The sequence below is a fragment of the Esox lucius genome, chromosome 10, assembly GCF_011004845.1.
Source record: "Esox lucius isolate fEsoLuc1 chromosome 10, fEsoLuc1.pri, whole genome shotgun sequence".
Classification (NCBI taxonomy): Eukaryota; Metazoa; Chordata; class Actinopteri; order Esociformes; family Esocidae; genus Esox; species Esox lucius.
In genome coordinates this window covers 5,839,000-5,857,659 of record NC_047578.1, presented here as the reverse complement: position 1 = coordinate 5,857,659, position 18,660 = coordinate 5,839,000, and the positions used below count along the sequence as shown (strand labels likewise).

General features: G+C 47.9%; 1 protein-coding gene across 1 annotated transcript in view; it reads right to left on the bottom strand.

Moving 5' to 3' along the window:
* The window catches only part of gabbr2 (gamma-aminobutyric acid (GABA) B receptor, 2), a 196,015-nt gene that overhangs the window by 10,061 nt on the left and 167,294 nt on the right, over positions 1-18,660 (bottom strand). The gene's annotated exons all lie outside the window — the stretch shown is intronic.

The following is an 18,660-nucleotide window of genomic DNA, read 5'->3' as shown; positions in this document are numbered from 1 at the left end:
GCTACATAGAAAAATGTGACCTATGCCGACAAAAGGATTTTGGTCAAAATCATATCAGTATCCGCTTTTATAAATTTTTTTTACAAATCTAGAGTCTCTAAGGAATATAGGAGATGCACAACGTCGTGAATGGGGGTGTCTTTCACACGCCCATTCATTTCCACACCGTCCTGCGTCGCCCAAAACTGTCACCCTCTTCCCTAAACAGGGGTGTCACTTTTGACTACGGCCCATGGGGGTTTTTGGTGGAACGTAGCGCACTGCATGCCGGGGGAAGAGTTTGACATTGGGGACGCGATCCCGCAGCGTGCCTCGAGGGAACAGACGGCAAACAGTTTGCCCTGGTCGTCGGTTGCCAACAGACACAATGGATGTATGTTGGCAGTGATCAAACACCGAGGTGACTAATCCCACTGAGGAGCCCTGGGGCTCACTTGAACTCCACTACCTTTTGCATTAATCCCAGCCTCCACCGGTAACGGCCTTACGTAGCCTGTCTCTGTTAATAGGGTTGATTTACAGGCCGCCCCCATTCACACTCCACTCAGTATTCTCTCTCTCAACGACCGTGCATTTTACCACACACTCTCCCTCCATATTTCTTCTCCTCCGTCCCCCTGCCTCCCAGCCCTGTGTGTCGCCGGTGACGTACAGGCCAAATTAGCGCTGTTGGTGGCTAATAGCGTTGTGGTGATTTTGCAGGACGAATATTGTTTTTTTTTGTTGAAAATAACAAAGGAAATAAAAACACAATTATGGTTTTGCCTGATCTGGTAATACATCAGATGTCTTCAATGGGCCGTGTGCGTGTGTTTGGGTGTTTTTGCTTACAGTTATCATCTTGTGGTTGAGATATTTATGTGATAGCTAATGATGACATAATGATGATAAAGCCCGGTGATTAAGGCCGTGTTTCTAATATTTCGTCCGAATGGGAGTCAATGGGCTTGTGTTTCATTTCATCAGAGCCGTGCCAGTGACAGAAAGGGAGGGAGGGAAAGATTGGTGGCTGGATGGTTGGGAGAAAGCGACTCAGGGAGGAGGAATGGAAGGGAGATTGAATGATGAAAGGTGAAGGAGTGTTGGGAGTATAGAGGAGAGTTGAGTAAAGGAGTTTTGGGAGGAGGAAGGTGGGAAAAGAGTGTAGCTGGGTTGTATCCTTTAGAAGTCTGTGGTAAACGTGGGATCCAGTTTTAGCTGCCCCACTTAGCAACACCTCCAGTATGCTCGCTGTCATTTTGAAAACACAAAACACACATACACACACTCGGTATGAAGCCAGCTTCATGTAAATTGCAACCATCTATCAGCACACCCCATCTGGCCTGGTTCCTTTTACAGATTGCCTTCCATTCTCCAGTGCCAGGGATCACTTGACATGGGACATTTATGAGCCATTCATCCTTCAATTACCGTTCAACGGAGAGGTCACCACCACTTGTCAATGGAGCCGGCCCAAACCGACCCCTTCCCCTTCATAGAGCTCTAGTCAAAGCGAGTGCCCTAGATAGGGCGCCGTGTTCCACTCGGCAAGTTGCCTACCCTTGGAGGATCACAGGGTGTGGTTCATTCCACTGCCTCCATCATGCAAACTGAATGTCCCCTCCAGACAGCTTGTTCTTTCTTGGATTAGCAACTTGAAATACGATTATGGAGACTCCTTGTCTGTGCTCGTTCTGCGCCACATTCAAAACCCAGAGTCCACGGAGGACTCAAGCAGGTCTGGTGTTAAGGAACAGCGAGGGGGCAAACATGGGACGTGTCAATAAAAGGCACCGTTTCCCTTTGTACTGTGCTACATCTACAAGAGCTCATGTGAGGTGAGGTCTTGGGTGGTTTAGGGGCCGAAGTCCCAGGCTCCAGATCCAATACCTGACTGATTTGTTGACCCACTGCCTCTCAGCACCGTCTTTCCCGTGTCCTTCATCTTCACCTGTCTCTCATAAACTGAAAAAACATGTGCGAAGCGGGACAACCCCAGTTCCCCAGGATAGTGCCCTGCTGTACATGTTCCAGGACTAATGGGTCATTTGGATGTTATCAGAGGAACCGCATCTACTGAGGAACTTTGACCTTCTGATGGCATAAAAGTATGTAATGACTAGCTAAAAAAAAAAGCGTGTCTGACTGGGATATATGACAGCCTAAACACCAAACATCTGTCACATTAAGACTGAACACCACATTCCCTTCTGCCATATTCAGACTGAACACCCAATTCCCATCTGTCGAATTAACAATGAACACCACATTTCCATCTGTCACATTGACTGAACACCATATTTCTGTCTGTCACATTGACTGAACACCACATTTCCATCTGTCACATTGACTGAACACCACATCCCAGTCTCTCACATTAAGACTGGACACCACATCCCAGTCCCTCACATTAAGACTGAACACCACATCCCAGTCTCTCACATTAAGACTGAACACCACATCCCAGTCTCTCACATTAAGACTGAACACCACATCCCAGTCTCTCACATTAAGACTGAACATCAAATCCCTGTCAGTCACATTAAGACTGAACACCACATCCCAGTCTCTCACATTAAGACTGAACATCAAATCCTTGTCAGTCACATTAAGACTGAACATCAAATCCCTGTCAGTCACTTTAAGACTGAACATCAAATCCTCATCTGTCACATTAAGACTGAACACCACATCCCTGTCAGTCACATTAAGACTGAATATCAAATCCTCACCTGTCACATTAAGACTGAACACCACATCCCTGTCTGTCACAAAAAAAAACTTTTCCCAACGCAACACCCTCCTTTTCGACCGGTGCCCTATGAGCTTCTGTCTTAGAGTATTTTGGGATGGCCTAGTGTCCATTAGATATGGTTGGTTGATGTTCAGGGATGGGGATCAGGGGTCAGGTTTTATTTCCCCGACTAAAGCTGACAGGGAAAAAAGTTAAAGTAGCGAGTAGTGAAAAGAGTAAGTAGGGCAGCTGACGAAGGGGTGGGGGGGGGGGCTATTTTTACTGAGATGTTCTCCTGCGTGTACACACAGGGGAAAAGAGTGGAAAATGGGGAGGGAAAAGAGGAAAATGGAGAGAACAGGAGGGTGAGACGGGGAGGAAAATGGAGGGGAATATGGAAAGGAAGATAGAGATGGGAGGAAAGGAGAGGTGAGGACAGACTATAGCTAGGACAGGAAGAAAGGGAGAGCAGGATGGAGAAAGAGGCAATAGAACTCCGATATGATTAATCCTAGATTCAAACTGTGGGCCAAACTGCTGTTTTCAGAACAGATTACAGCATGAACCAGATAAGTACAAACAACTAATGTCCATGCTCTACATTGCCTTTAGAAACGGAGATTCTGCAGTTAAATACCTATTTCACTTCCAACTTAAATTCAGGATTGTGACTTCAATACTCACCACATCAGGTCAAACCACACCACCAAACTGTATGACAGTTATGTTTACATCCCCACTAATAACGCAGTGGTGCACAGATTTTGCTAGCTATGCAACAGACATCCAGACACTTTGCTCAATTTTAATTGGAATAAGGTTCAAAACAAAGCGTTCACGCACTGATTAAAACATCCAGGGCCTGTTTCACAGACACGGATAAAGCCTAGTCTAGGAGTAAAAAATCTAGTTCAATAGAAAACTCCATCAAGCTTGTATTTTTAGTTCTGGACTGGGCTCAGTCCGTTTCGGTGAAACAGGTCCCAGGTTTTCTGACCTATCCTTCCATTGATTAGGACACCTATCCAGGGTTCCAGGTCCAGTCTAGTCTGTGACTGGTGTTCGGACTCTCTCACTCTTGTAGTTGCCCTGACACTGCTGCTCCCATGGTAAATTACATAAACCTCATATTCATAAAAAGCTTGTTAAGGATGGGTTTTTACATTTAGGTAATGTAGCATCTCTTATCCGAAACAACAAAGCAAAAGAAAGTCGACTATTGATTCCTCCCTTCTTATCCCAAAAGGCTTTTCCCCTCATAATTCTTCTTCCCCATATTCCTGTGTTTTTCAGAAAATATCTCTGACCAAGTGATATAAATCTCTGCCACAAACTGCAGACCTCCTTTCCTCTCTGCAGTGGAACCGTGTTGTAATTGCCACTGCAAGTGATGGAGAGTCAATGTCATTCAGCTGATAGCTCACACACACACACTCCTTCACACACACTTCCTCACACACACACACTTCCTCACACACACACACACACACTTCCCCACACACACACTTCCCTACACACACACCCACACCCCCACACACACTTCCCCACACACACTCCCCCACACACACACTTCCCCACACACACCCCCCAACACACACTTCCCCACACACACACTCCCCCACACACACACTCCCCCACGAACACACATACACGCACACATACACACACACACACACATACACACACACACACACACACCTACACACACATACACACACACACCTACACACACATACACACACATACACACACACACACCAGCTGAGGATGACAATGACTGAACTCACCTTTTTCTTACTGAGGAGCGTTCTGCTTCAGGCTCCTCTCTCCTTAAGACTTCTCCCTCCATCCCTCCTTCAGACAGAAAGAACCAAGGCGCTCCTTCCATCCCCTGCTCCTCCTTCCCCTCCCTCCAGTTTCCATCCTTCCCTCTCTCCCTCCATTGCTCCTCGCTCCCCTCCTTTCTTTGCTTTCTTCCTCCCTCCCACCCTTCTCCACTTCTCCTTCCCTGATCCCCCCTCCCCTTTCCTTCTTTTCCTTCCTTCCTTATTTCCTCCCTCCTTCCCTTACTCTCTGTCAGCTCTTTCCAGCCCTCAATGAACAATTACATTAGAAGGTTAATGTGCTGAGAAATGACAGAAGACCCCGCAGCCACCAACACCACCGCCACTACCACCACCATCACTGTCACCACCATCATCACATAACCATTACCGTGACCACGACTACCACCGCCACTACCACCACCACCACTGTCACCACCATCATCACATAACCATTACCGTGACCATGACTACCATCGCCACTACCACCACCACCATCACGTCACCACCACCATTGCCACCACCACCACCGTCACTATGCTACCACCACTACCACCGTTGCTCCCACCACCACCACATCATTACCACTACCACCATCATCACGTTACCACCACCATTGCCACCACCACCACCGTCACTATGCTACCACCACTACCACCGTTGCTCCCACCACCACCACATCATTACCACTACCACCATCATCACGTTACCACCACCATGACCACGACTACCACAGTCACTAACACGACCACCACCGTCGCCACCACCACGTCACTACCAGTACCACCAACACGTCACCATCACGTGACCACCACTACCACCGTCACCAGCACCACCATCGTCATTGTCACCAAAACCATCACTGCTTTGGGCATCTTGGCTCTGCCCCACAACATGCTGTTGCTTGGCAACCCAGAAACTGTTCCCCAGGTAGACAGGGTTCCTGATGTTCCTGCCTGTTCTGATCTATGACTGGATGGATCTCTGAGTCTAGTTGTCCAGGTGTGACAGTGAACTTTGTGTCATGGGTGTGACCCGCAAGACAACGCACAATATTCCAGGCATCCCAAATTGCACACTTCTACCTTTGACCAGGGCCCCCAGGCTGAACAAGGTGCCATTTGGGACACGGGTTACCACAGGTTAACATTGTAACTGGTGCCTCCACTCTCATGCCCATACTGTCACTATCCTCAGTGTGAACTAATGCCAACGTCAAGGGATGTCCCGGCCAGTTGGATTGCAGCCCGAGACCACATTTCAGAACAACAGCCAGAGTCCTGTCAGACGCAGCGATTAGTGAGCATGGTTACATTCACAAAATCACTCTAATGGGACTATGTCGATCCGGGCCCTCGTGTGAATGCCATATGAAGTAGGGCGCCGTTCAGGTATACCGTTGCGGATATGTGAATACGGACCAACACCTGGAGAGAGAGACGTCTAGGTGACCCTTGGCCTTGGAGGTCAAAGGACAGGGAGTGTGTCCTTCATGCAATGAATCCAATGCGTGTGAGATACGGAGGGATGAAGAGGTGAGACGGCCATGGTGGACGATATGAAGGATGAAGACCAACAGCTGGATTGGCAGAACGAAAGAATGAGAGAGAGAGAAGAGAGACGGCGGGCAAACAGGAGCAGGATGGAGGAGGGCTCGTCAGGCTGACCTACATGCACTGTTCCAGGCTGAGGGGAAGCCTCCCCCTGGCCTTTCCTTGGGCCTGCGTGGCTGTGAGAGAGGAGCGCTCCATTCTCGTCCTCCACCGTGATTGGCCCCCGGGTACATTCCACTCCACCGGCTTGTCCTCGTCCTCACAGCCACACACAATGTCCCCACCTCAAGCGACCGGGTCGGGACACGGCACCACCGCAGGCCCATTGGTGTCAGTCCGTACGCACAGTCACATCGCTGAGTGACTCCGAGGAAGGATTCTGCGGTGGTGCCGACCTGGGATCGGCCTTCCATTTCCCCAAATCGGAATCTGCATCGTTTCCCCGGGAAAATGGAAGCCTGACTCTTGACCAGGGGAATATTTTCCCTCTTCAGTCTTCCTTCTACACCGGTTTTCAAAACTCAACCCTTCTGCGACCAAACTGCGACCCCACTGCGACTCTGCTGCGACCAAACTGCGACCCCGCTGCGACCCCGCTGCAACCAAACTGCGACTCCGCTGCGACCAAACTGCGACCCCGCTGCGACCAAACTGCGACTCCGCTGCGACCAAACTGCGACCCCACTGCGACCCCACTGCGACTCCGCTGCGACCAAACTGCGACCCCACTGCGACCAAACTGCGACCCCGCTGCGACCCCGCTGCGACCCCGCTGCGACTCCGCTGCGACCAAACTGCGACCCCGCTGCGACCCCGCTGCGACCCCGCTGCGCCACAGTATTGATTGTTGAAACTGTGCACATGTTGCGTTGTGACTCAGTACCGTTGCTGTTAACCTGGTTTTGGCGAGAGCTTCCATTGATGTATAGAAACAATGATTGACTAAGACACATCAAGACAAGCCATAAGACCTGAGAAAATAATAATCCATGTACGTTGAGCTTTAAGTTACAAATATAATGTTTCAGATTTACATTACAGTTCTGGGGCGTGTCATTGGTCTTCCAAAGCTGATAGTGTTGAGAGACAAGTTACACACCTCATGACATGTTTTAACCTTTTATTATATGTTTTAACCATTTATTATGTTTAAACCTTTTATTACATGTTTTAACTGCTTATGTTTTAATCTATTATTGTCCATAGAATAATAACTATGTTATTACGTTGTTAATACATTCGCAATAGAAGTGTTACTAAAAACTCCTAAATGAAGGATTCCATTTGCAACTCTCCCTGAAGTCAGCAAATTAATCCTAGGCCAGCAATTTAGTGGTTAAAGTAGGAATAAGTTGCTAGCCAAAGAATAAATAGCTAGGAATAAGTAATTGGCCTAGGAATAAGTCATTGGCCTAGGAATAAGACATTGGCATAGGAACAAATCATTGGCCTAGGAATAAGACATTGGCCTAGGAATAAGTCACTGGCCTAGGAATAAGTTGCAGATGGAATCCTTCATCAATGGTCTGACAGGACCACAGTTGCACTTTAGGACCCACTGTATCCCCATTCTCCTGTTAATCCCATTAGTACATAATGGCACTTTGGCCTGACCACTGTCACCCCCCCCCCCCCCCACACACACACACAGACACAGTGAGAAACACACATTAAATTATTGGTAACAGATGGAGGAAACTATAAATAGACTCTTTGTGTACTTCCCTGAGTCCAATGAGTCTGTGACTGATTTAAAAGCAATGAAGTCTTAGAAAAAGGACTGATTTAATCGAAGCCCTGTAGATTCCCCAGGGTAAACCTTAACACAAGTATTAGAAGCTAACTGTATCATTAGACACCGAACATTGTCCACACTTACATACGCAAATTACACAATAGCGCCATGCAACCTCAGATTGCACCATTTGTTATTGAAGCTCAAATTATTTTATTTCAGCCATTCTATAATCAAATGCTCCGTCGTAAACCAGTTTTAATCACAGCCCCCCATCTGTCACATGGACTGGTTAGCTTGCACAAGACACACATATACACACACTCTCACATTCAAACACACATTCTTAAGTACAAGCACATACCCTCCTATAAAAACACACACACACACGTCAGAACAGCTACAATTGGCAGCATACATCTCCGTCACCCTCCTCTCAAACAGCTGGCTTGTCGTCAGGATTTGTGGCTCGCAGACCCATCACGCATCCTGATTGAGCCAAGGACACACACGTCACCAGCAAAACCCAAGACCAAAGACACAACCAATCAGAGGAGTTGCCTCACCTCAGCCTTCTCCCAGGACGAGAGATACAACCAATCAGAGGAGTAGCCTCACCTCAGCCTCTTCTCAGCATTTACATACACACCCCCATATACACATACAGGTTCAGATGGTTCGTGTGTGTGTGTGTGTGTGTGTGTGTGTGTGTGTGTAGTGGTTGAATTATGTATGTGTGGTGAATGTTAAGGTGATTTCCATGAATGACCTTGTTTTAGCTTCCACCTACTCAACCCATTTCCTTAGGTTGTTTTCATATTTACAGTATATCAACACTAAGTCCCTGCTACAGCCTAATGCTAGAAACTAGAGACAGTCTAAAAATAGAGTTCAATAACAAGGACTGTTTCCAGGACACAGAGTAGGCTTAGTCCTGGACTAAATCAAATATTTCAAAGGGGAAATACCCAGTTTAAATAGTGTTTTAGTCTTGGACTAGGCTTGATCTATTTCTAAGACGCTGGCCTAAGATTACAGTCGAAAAACAATAATCTAATCAGTAGTGGCCTGAAGCTGACCTTAGTAGTAGTAGTAGTATCCCAACATTACAAAAAAATCCCCCTCACTGGCAGGTCATATCACTGTATCCTCAACATCATGTATAGCATCCGTCTCACTGGCAGATCATGTCACTGTATCCTCAACATCATGTATAGCATCCGTCTCACTGGCAGATCATGTCACTGTATCCTCAACATTGTGTATAGCATCCGTCTCACTGTCAGATAATATCACTGTAACCTCAACATCGTGTATAGCATCCCTTTCACTGGCAGGTCATGCCACTGTATCCTCCACATCATGTATGCATCCCTCTCACTGGCAGGACATACTACTGTATCCTCAACATCATGTATAGCATCCCTCTCACTGGCAGGTCATGTCACTGTATCCTCAACATCATGTATAGCATCCGTCTCACTGGCAGATCATGTCACTGTATCCTCAACATCATGTATAGCATCCGTCTCACTGGCAGATTATATCACTGTATCCTCAACATCATGTAAAGCATCCCTCTCACTGGCAGGTCATATCACTGTATCCTCAACATCATGTATAGCATCCGTCTCACTGGCAGGTCATGTCACTGTATCCTCAACATCATGTAAAGCATCCGTCTCACTGGCAGATGATATCACTGTATCCTCAACATCATGTATAGCATCCGTCTCACTGGCAGGTCATGTCACTGTATCCTCAACATCATGTAAAGCATCCGTCTCACTGGCAGGTCATGTCACTGTATTGTGCGTGTTTGTGTGTGGTTACCTAAGCTATATTGATTCAACACCAGCTAGGTTTTATAATGTCCCGGATATTATCCTGCTTGTTAACATTAATTGAACAGGAGCCGCTATTTAGCAAAGCCAGTGAAGAGGGTCCAACATGGTGTGTGTCTTTGTGCATTTGCATGTGTGTATATGTGTCTATCCGTTTGTGTGTGCGTATCAATGTACCATTGTGTGTGTGTATTTGTGTGTGTGTGTGTGTGTGTGCCTGACAGTGTTAATTTGCTTGGAGAGATATTGCCATGCTCCAGGACCTAATAACATCAAATGCAACGATGATTCAACAGAATATGAACACAAATGATAATGACCCGTTTAATTTGCCCCACAGAACAGAAGGCAATCTTTTTTTCTTTTCCTCATGGCCTTGCTTGTGTGTGTGTGTGTGTGTGTGTGTGTGTGCTTTTGTGTTTTACTTTTACAAAACTATATAACCTTGAACGGCAATACAGGGCTGAAGACATTCTGGTCATCTACATTCATATTATGGATGAGCTGCCAACCTTGTTTCTGAGGGATGTGTGCCCTTACCAAACACAATCTCTGAACCTAACCATTCAGAATCAATACCTAAACAACATATTCATTTTTTTTACTTTTGCGGGGCAAAAAACAACACATGCCAACATATGGCAGATTTAAAACATCGAGCCCTGGTGAAATGACAGTTATGCATTGACAAAGGCGTCATTAAAATATATCAAGCCATGCTATGATTCTGTGGCTGGACATTTGGCAAGGGGAGTCACTTCATCTGCCTATTGGATTGTGCATTATTAATGATTCAGTGAGGGGAACACCTCCCCACCTCCCTCTGTCCTCCCTATGCCTCTCTGACCCCGTTCCTCTCCTCCCCCTCTTTACTCCTCTCCTCACCTTCCAACCGAGGGAGAACAACCCCCCCCCCCCCCCTCCAGCTGACAGTGTCATAATTAAGTCCTTTGAGGGTGAGTTGCCGTGAGTCCTGCACTGTGCTGTGTTTAATTGGCTGTGTTAAGACACAGCTCTGCTCTCCACACAGTCTCTGGCTCTAAGCCCTCAGCATGTAGACGCCAGGTACCCTTCATCTGGGTTAGAGTCCAGAACCATCCTGTTCCCCATCTTCATCGTCAGATCATTGTTTTCCGTCGTAATTTGCCCATCACTATTCTACCCCTCTCTTTCTCATCTTCCTTTTTTTGCAGGTGTATGTGGCTTCTCATCGGGAAAGGTAATGTGTAGAGGTAATGTGTAGAGGTAATGTGGAGAGGTAATGTGTAGAGGTAATGTGGAGAGGTAATGTGTAGAGGTAATGTGCCCCTGAGCCAGATCACATGATAAGCACCAGCACTCTCCTTCCCTTACCCTCCCACTCTCTCTCACCACGCAGCTAACCTAAGGGTCCCACCTCCCTCTCAGATCTCCGTGAGGAGTCTAATGATGCAGAAATAGAGCCTTGTTCTCCAGGAGGCTTTCTGATGTACTGCTCAGACCCACAGAGACACATGCCACAGTGAAAGCCCTGACACTGACAGAAACGGTGGCTCCACGCTGGGAGGTGGGTATCATGCAGCACTGCACACCAACCACGGAGAGGACGTAAACGTCGATATGATGGAGCCTGGGGGAGCTGACACACAGACTAGAATACAGAGAGCGCCTCACAGTGGCCAGAGACATAGTAGCAGATAAACAACACCCACTCCCTGCACGTGCACGTGCATGAGCAAGACATTTCCAGAGGAGAGCAAGCTGAGAGTGAGTCAGAGCACCCAGATGGACCCTCCGCTCTGCTTCCAGTTGGCCGTGACAAACAAAACACCTTATGGCTGCTTTCTGTTGCCCAGAGATGATCCAGCAAACACAAGAAGAGTGTGCGTGTCTGTGAGCTTGTTTATGTGTGTTGTGCATGCGTGCGTACTTGTGTGTGTGTGATGAGGCTCACGGCTAAAGGACAGCAGCCAACCAGCCGACCAGCCTGGGACTTATTTAGACTCTGGACACCAGGTGGGTGCAATTAATGATGAGGTGGAAGAGAACCAGCAGCCTCCAGACCTCGTTGGGTTAGAGTACCCTTGACCGTGAACATCTGGTTGCCCATTAAAAAGAGATAGCTACCAATTATGGCTGTCTCAGGGAAGACCCGGTAGCTATCGCTAACATCTACCTGATTCTCTTGTAGGGCCTATTGGTCAATGTTAATTTCATATCTCAACATCACACGCCACTACGATGAATCCCTTGATGAAAATGCACATCAACTCAATTGGCTTGACGATGGGCTTGGGTATTCTTACATTTTAGCAAATAGAGAAACATGTAATCAGAACCTCCGAGTGATTATTTTCAACAATATTATCATCAATACATACTGTGTATGTACCGTTTTCAGCAACACACTGCTATACTACACCTGGAGCACCAAGCCATTACAGGGAATAGCTGCACTCCCCACTACAACATTGGTGCAGGGGGACATGTGTTTGTCCAAAAGCATTTGGCTTCCTCCCTGATCCCCTCCTAAAGAGACACTTTCTTGGCATCCTTTAGCCCCTCTAAAGTGGACCGATGGGAGTGAACAAAGACATTATCCATGAAGGGAGGATTGCGTGTGTGCGGGAGGAAGAGGTCAGTCAACCTCAGCGAGTAAAGGTGGAAGCATCTTTGGCAGGTCAACAGAGGAGGAATAATTCAACCTCTTTCCTTCTGTCTGTCAGGTGGGTCAGTGGATTATTTTTGGGGGGGCTCAGCTGCCAGAACCGGAGATGCGTGCCAGGCAGATGGGTATGGTCGGGCAGCAGTGCCAGTCCCGGGCAGATGCCCACCAGAGGGGGGCACAAGAGGGTGGGCACTGCCGGGGGGGGGGGACATCAGTGGTTGGGGGCCAGGTGGTGGCAGAGCTAACTATTGGTACAGTGTCTCAGCGCCGGTCAAATGCAGCGCACTACAGGGAGGTCCTTCAAGAGGCGTAGGGATGGGGGACCGTGACGGAGAAACTCCAGCCAAAATGGACGATACTGTATGCAGAATATACAGTGGCAGCATGTGATTGGACAGAGCAGTCGATGGCTGGCTTCAGCCAGTGACCACGTGTCTGAGTGTGACCACGGTGTAGACAGACAAAAGGGAGGGTATCATGATGACTGAATGAGATTCATTAAAACTGAACCATCTTAATTATATCCAGCCATCTCACACTGATGATATCTCTAGACCCTCCCCACCCCCGCCCATCTCTCTCTCTCTCTCTGCCTTTCCCTCCCCCTTTTTCCCCTCGGTCTAACCTTCTCATCCATTCTGTCCTTCATCCTCTCCACCCTTCTCTCACCCCCCCACCCCCATTTCTCCTCCCTCCCACCTTCCTGTTTTACTGGAAGGGTTCAGTAAGGGCTGATCTCTTGCTCTTCTTAACATGTAGCCAGATTACTAATCTCACCGTGTGAGACACTAGCACGCACACACACACACACACACACACACACACACACCCATATGGAGTGCGTACGGTTGTAACAGAGAGCTGCAGACAGCCAGGGAGCAGTCAGAGACATCAGACCCTGGAGGAACCTTCCATCGCCAGCCCCATCGATCCACCATACATTCAATCAGCCTCGGCCGGCACTCAGCCAGCCGCCCAAACGCCAGCCCATTCCCAGGGCCCAACGTGAGACCCACAGCCAACAGGAGGGCACCACATCGGGGATATTAAGGCGTTTGGGACGCAAGCCCTCGCTAGCCGGATACGTGAACATCATCCCGACTTGGCTTGGCAGCACATTTCATTGGAGACAGAAATCAATAGGACTGTGTTTGAGAAGGGTGCCATAATTCATGCATATGTGTACATACTTCACAGTGTAATGGACACGGCCGAAATGTGAGCTAACAAGTTGAGCATGTATGTGGGACACTCCGGGGTTGCTCACAGTGTGTTTAGAGTGTCTGGGGTGTGTGTATGTGTGCGCACGTGCACCCATGTGTGTGCGTGCACTTCCTGACTCTAGCTTGGAGTAGCTAGACACTGCATTTACATTTTATTCCTAGATGCTCACATCCAGAGAGCCTTAATGTCAATGTAATGTCAGTGCCTTCATCTTAAGATAGCTTGGTGAGGTAATTTCCCAGTCTTAGTAAGTACATTTGTTTAAAACAAAAAAAAAAATGTATGTCAGTACTCTGCCAACTGAATCCGCTCTTATTAAACCTATTGTACCGACGGCGTGCAAACACACACAAAAGCCAGCTGAGCACAATCTGTTGGGGGAGAATGTGCACTTCCACGGAGGATCTACCCTGATATGACGCAGAACAATCCAATCAACTCATAACTCACACAATTATCCGGTTTACCATCAGAAGTAGCTGTATCATCTGGTTCTCTCAGAACTAACTGTATCATCTGCTTCTCTCAGAACTAACTGTATCATCTGCTTCTCTCAGAACTAACTGTATCATCTGCTTCTCTCAGAACTAACTGTATCATCTGGTTCTCTCAGAACTAACTGTATCATCTGGTTCTCTCAGAACTAACTGTATCATCTGGTTCTCTCAGAACTAACTGTATCATCTGGTTCTCTCAGAACTAACTGTATCATCCAGTCCTCTCTCAGAACTAACTGTATCATCTGGTTCTCTCAGAACTAGCTGTATAATCTGGTTCTCTCAGAACTAACTGTATAATCCAGTTCTCTCTCAGAACAAACTGTATAATCCAGTTATCTCTCAGATCTAGTTGTATCATCCGGTTCTCTCTCAGATCTAACTGTATCATCCGGCCAGTCTTTGATACCAGAGGAGCAGAACTGTGGTCCAAGATGTGCCATTTTCTGTGGCAGGGGAAAATCTATGTGTTGGGAAATATTGAAACACTGAAGACTGTCCAGGAGTTCCGTTGTGGTTTTACAGTCTGTAGGGTTGACATGGGTGTTGAAATGGCCCAGTAGCAGAACAGATGGTGAAATGGCACAGAGCTGAGTTAGAAATCCAGATCGTTCAGAAAGAGATTCAGGGTTTGGCTTGGGGGGGGGGGGGGGGGGGGGGGGGGGGGGGGGGGGCGCGATAGATAACAGCAGTGACCAGAGGTTTATGGCCAGCCTAGTTAAATGCAAGGTGCTCAAATGAGGAGTGGATGGGAATGGATATTGTGCTAGTTTTGACGGTTTGACGATGCAAGGTCGCTGTTCAACCACCATGCCCGCCCAGGTGTGGTTTTTCCATGTTGGCGTATCCGACGGGCGCAGTCTTGTTGAGAGAGAAGTATTCCAAGGGATTTTGACAGGTTTTGGTCCGACAGAGAAAGTCAAGTTTATCGTCCGCGATAGATTTACTCAGGACGAGGCCCTCATCATTTAGGGATCGGGCGTTGAAAAGTGGAAATTTGAGATGTGCCTGTTTCTGGTGTGTTTTTTGCTGTGATGACATGGCGCCAGCGGAGCAGTGACCACATGGACAGGTCGAGTGCTCCAACCCAGAGTAAACAAACTTTCGCCTGGAGCCTCTATGGATGTAGTTGGATCTACATAACAGCCCAAGGGGTTTTGATGGCTGATATGCACGGAGGTGGACTGGTTGCTGAGTTTGAGACATTGTGAGGTGGAGTATTTCAGCGTCACGTTAGCCGGCAAGGGCAGCGGACAATTAGCGCGATGGCAACTGCCTTGCTGCTGGCTAACTGAGACAGCGGTCCCAGCCAAGGGCCAATTGCACCAGGGACAACCGGGGAGGCTGTCCGGGATAGAACTGAGCAGGTGCGGAGACATCAGGATCTAGACGTCCCGGTATATGAGGCTGGGGAGTGTGAGCTGAGGAGGATGGCTTTTGTCAGGCGTGGCGGCAGAGTCCAAACACTTGGAGAGGAAGCTGGTGTAGCTGCGACATTAGCTGGTGTCGCACGATTGTGCATGGAGGTTTGTAACTACAAACGTCCGTCAAAGTAGCGATCAGGTAGAGAATGTGTCCAGGCAAAGCACGTCAAAAGCTAAAATACGGTTGAGCCAAAAGCAAGATAAAATTAGCTAGAACGCAGGAACTAGCCCAATGAAATCTCAGGTGGAGAAGCGGCGAACAAACAATGCCAGCGTCCTCTCGCCATAGACTGTAAGCCATTCGAGAGAGACGATTAAATGGATTAAACATGCAGAGGGAAGTGATGTCACTGCCTCTCCACTAGAGCTTGATGTTGCATGAGCACAATCCCAGCACGACGTTTCGGCCCCGCCTTCCCGATCTGAAGAGGACACTCAGTGGAACAAGTTATGTCTCCATTTCCGATTGTGTGAGAAAAGCAAGCATTGCTAGACGTTGTCATGTTACCCAAGATCTGGCATCCCAAGGCTATCTTCTGAGTCACTATTAGAATGAACTTGAGAATCTGGCAACCCAAGGCTATCTCCTGAGTCACTATTAGAATGAACTCGAGAATCTGGCAACCCAAGACTATCATCTCAGTCACTATTAGAACGAACTCGAGAATCTGGGTCTATTTATCTCTACTATCTACCTCTAATATTGTGTTTTTTGCTGTTCCCTTTTTTCTACTCTGCATTTTCTCTTTACTATCCTCCACTACATATCCCCCTTCCTTCTACTACAGACAGCCACCCGGTCATGAGCTTTATCCCAATGACTAATAAATGACCACGAAGGAGGCTGGGAGAATCACAGAGAGACAGGGAAAGGGTGGGAGAGATTACACCAAACATCAAGTAATAGTGTACAAGCACAATCACACACAAACACAGGCGCTCCTTAGAGGATGGACAGGCAGAGAGTTGGCACACACGCACACAGATACACACTCCCTATCTCCCCCATACATTAATACAGACACAACCTCCCTCCCTCTGTGTCCTTCTCCTCTCTAACTCCTTCCTCTGTGCCCACCTCCTCTCTAACTTCTCCCTCTGTGCCCACCTCCTCTCTAACTTCTCCCTCTGTGTCCACCTCCTCTCTAACTCCTTCCTCTGTGTCCCTCTCCTCTCTAACTTCTCCCTCGGTGTCCACCTCCTCTCTAACTCCTCCCTCTATGTGTCTGCTATTTCTCTCTCTCTCTCTGCGTTCACCTGTCCAGAATCTGAGGTGGGAGTGTCTAAGTCCTGCTACGGCGGACGTCTAACCATGAGACGTGCCATGGAGGTTAATTACTGTACAGATGGCTGTCCGGGGTGGGGAGGAGGGGGAGGAGGTGCTTTGGGCGCGGCGGGGAGATAACAGCACCACTCTCGGGGTTTGAGTCCTCCTCGCTCTTTCGCCCTCACACGTTGGTCCGCCCCTCTTCTTTTCCTTCTTCTTCCTTTTCGCACGTTGTCTCCTCATCCGTTCCTCCTTGCGCATCTTTCCGTTTCGTTCCCTCACTCACTCGCCCGCCTGCTGAATCTCATTAGCAGGACTTGCTAGTCTATTTTTAGCACCTACCCTAACCCCCCCCCCCCCCGTGCTCTCTAAACCCAAAACTGTGTCACTTTGTCACATTCCATCCCCTCACACACTGAGCCAGCTTGCAGTGTGCCAGCTGGTCATATGAGATCCGCCACACAGTGAAGATCACTTGATCTAACGGCCAAATGAAAACAAGGTTGACACGTGACGGCTGACACTGACTCATCGGCGCACAGTGAAAGGCACACCGTGTGGTATTTACAGATGTTTCTCAGGGTTTAAAATCGCCGATGTACCCACCGGTTCTTTAATTTTGTCTCTCCGGAACGCATCTAAAAAAAAAAAAAAAAAAAGAAAAAAAAAAGAAAAAGAGGGGTGGGGCTGCCGTTTGGTTGTCTGGGGGTTGGGGGGGGGGGGGGCGTTTAACGCTTCTTTAAGCAGTCGTTACATGTGTGTCTTAATGCCCAAAGGTTTCGCAAGTCTCTTCCCTAGTGAACACGGTCAGGCCCATAATGTGATATGTGAACACAGGGCACTTTAAGGCTGAGACCATGGGTTTAACAGCTGGTTTAGGGTCTGTCTGAAGATACGACCTAAGTGGAAGGGTGAATGATATACATGGCCAGGTGCTGTTTGGGGGCAGCCCAAACATAGAACCACAGAACCACGGAACCACGGAACCCAGTGAAAGGTTTCAGCAGTTGCATACAAATTACACATGTTCCCAAATCTCTCGGCTAGTATTGACCCAGAACATTCATCATTCTTGCCCCTGTGTTTCCAGGTGACAGCGGTGGCTCAGGGGATGGATGTGTGTGTGTATGTATACATGTGTGTGCGTGTGTGTGTGTGTGTGTGTGTGTGTATATGTGTGTGTGTATACATGTGTGTATGTGTGTGTGTGTATATGTGTTGTGTGTGAGTGTTTGTGTGTGTGTGTGTGAACTGGGGGAGGCACATACACAGAGAGACAAAATGTCCACAACTGTCTTTGTTAACTAGCACATGATAAAGGATGGTCAAATGTGTGTGAATATTGATCAACACCTGAAGAAACTGAACGACAGTGAGTTTAATACCGTAACATTGGTATTCTGCCCAAACACATTAGGAGTAAGGCGTAGCCGCGACGGTTTGTAGATTGTATTTCTTACTGATCACAGTAAACATGGGCTCTTTTCCCGAAGAACACAACCCAGAATACTACAGGGCTTTCCATGTCGGTTTGGTGCTCATCTAACCTTCTGGGGCGTGAGTCCTGGCCATGCTTGGGAGGATCCCAATCCTACTTACACCATCTCAGCCTACGGTATGTGCTTCTCAGAAACTGTTGGTTGAGAAAATCACAGTTCCTGCCCCTCTGACTTTCTCCTCCAGTTGGTTTAAAAAGGGACGAGGAGAGAGGACACCAGGAGTGTACGTTTGAGATGTGCCCTATTAGTATTAAGGTATTAAATAAAATGAAGTTAAATAATGAGAAGGGTCAGATAGATAGGCAGGTAGAGAGGCAGGTACAGGGGCAGATAGAAGGGTAGGTACAGGGGTAGGTACAGGGGCAGGTCCAGGAACAGGTACAGTACAGTACAGAGGCAGGTCCAGGGGCAGGTACAGTACATGGGTAGGT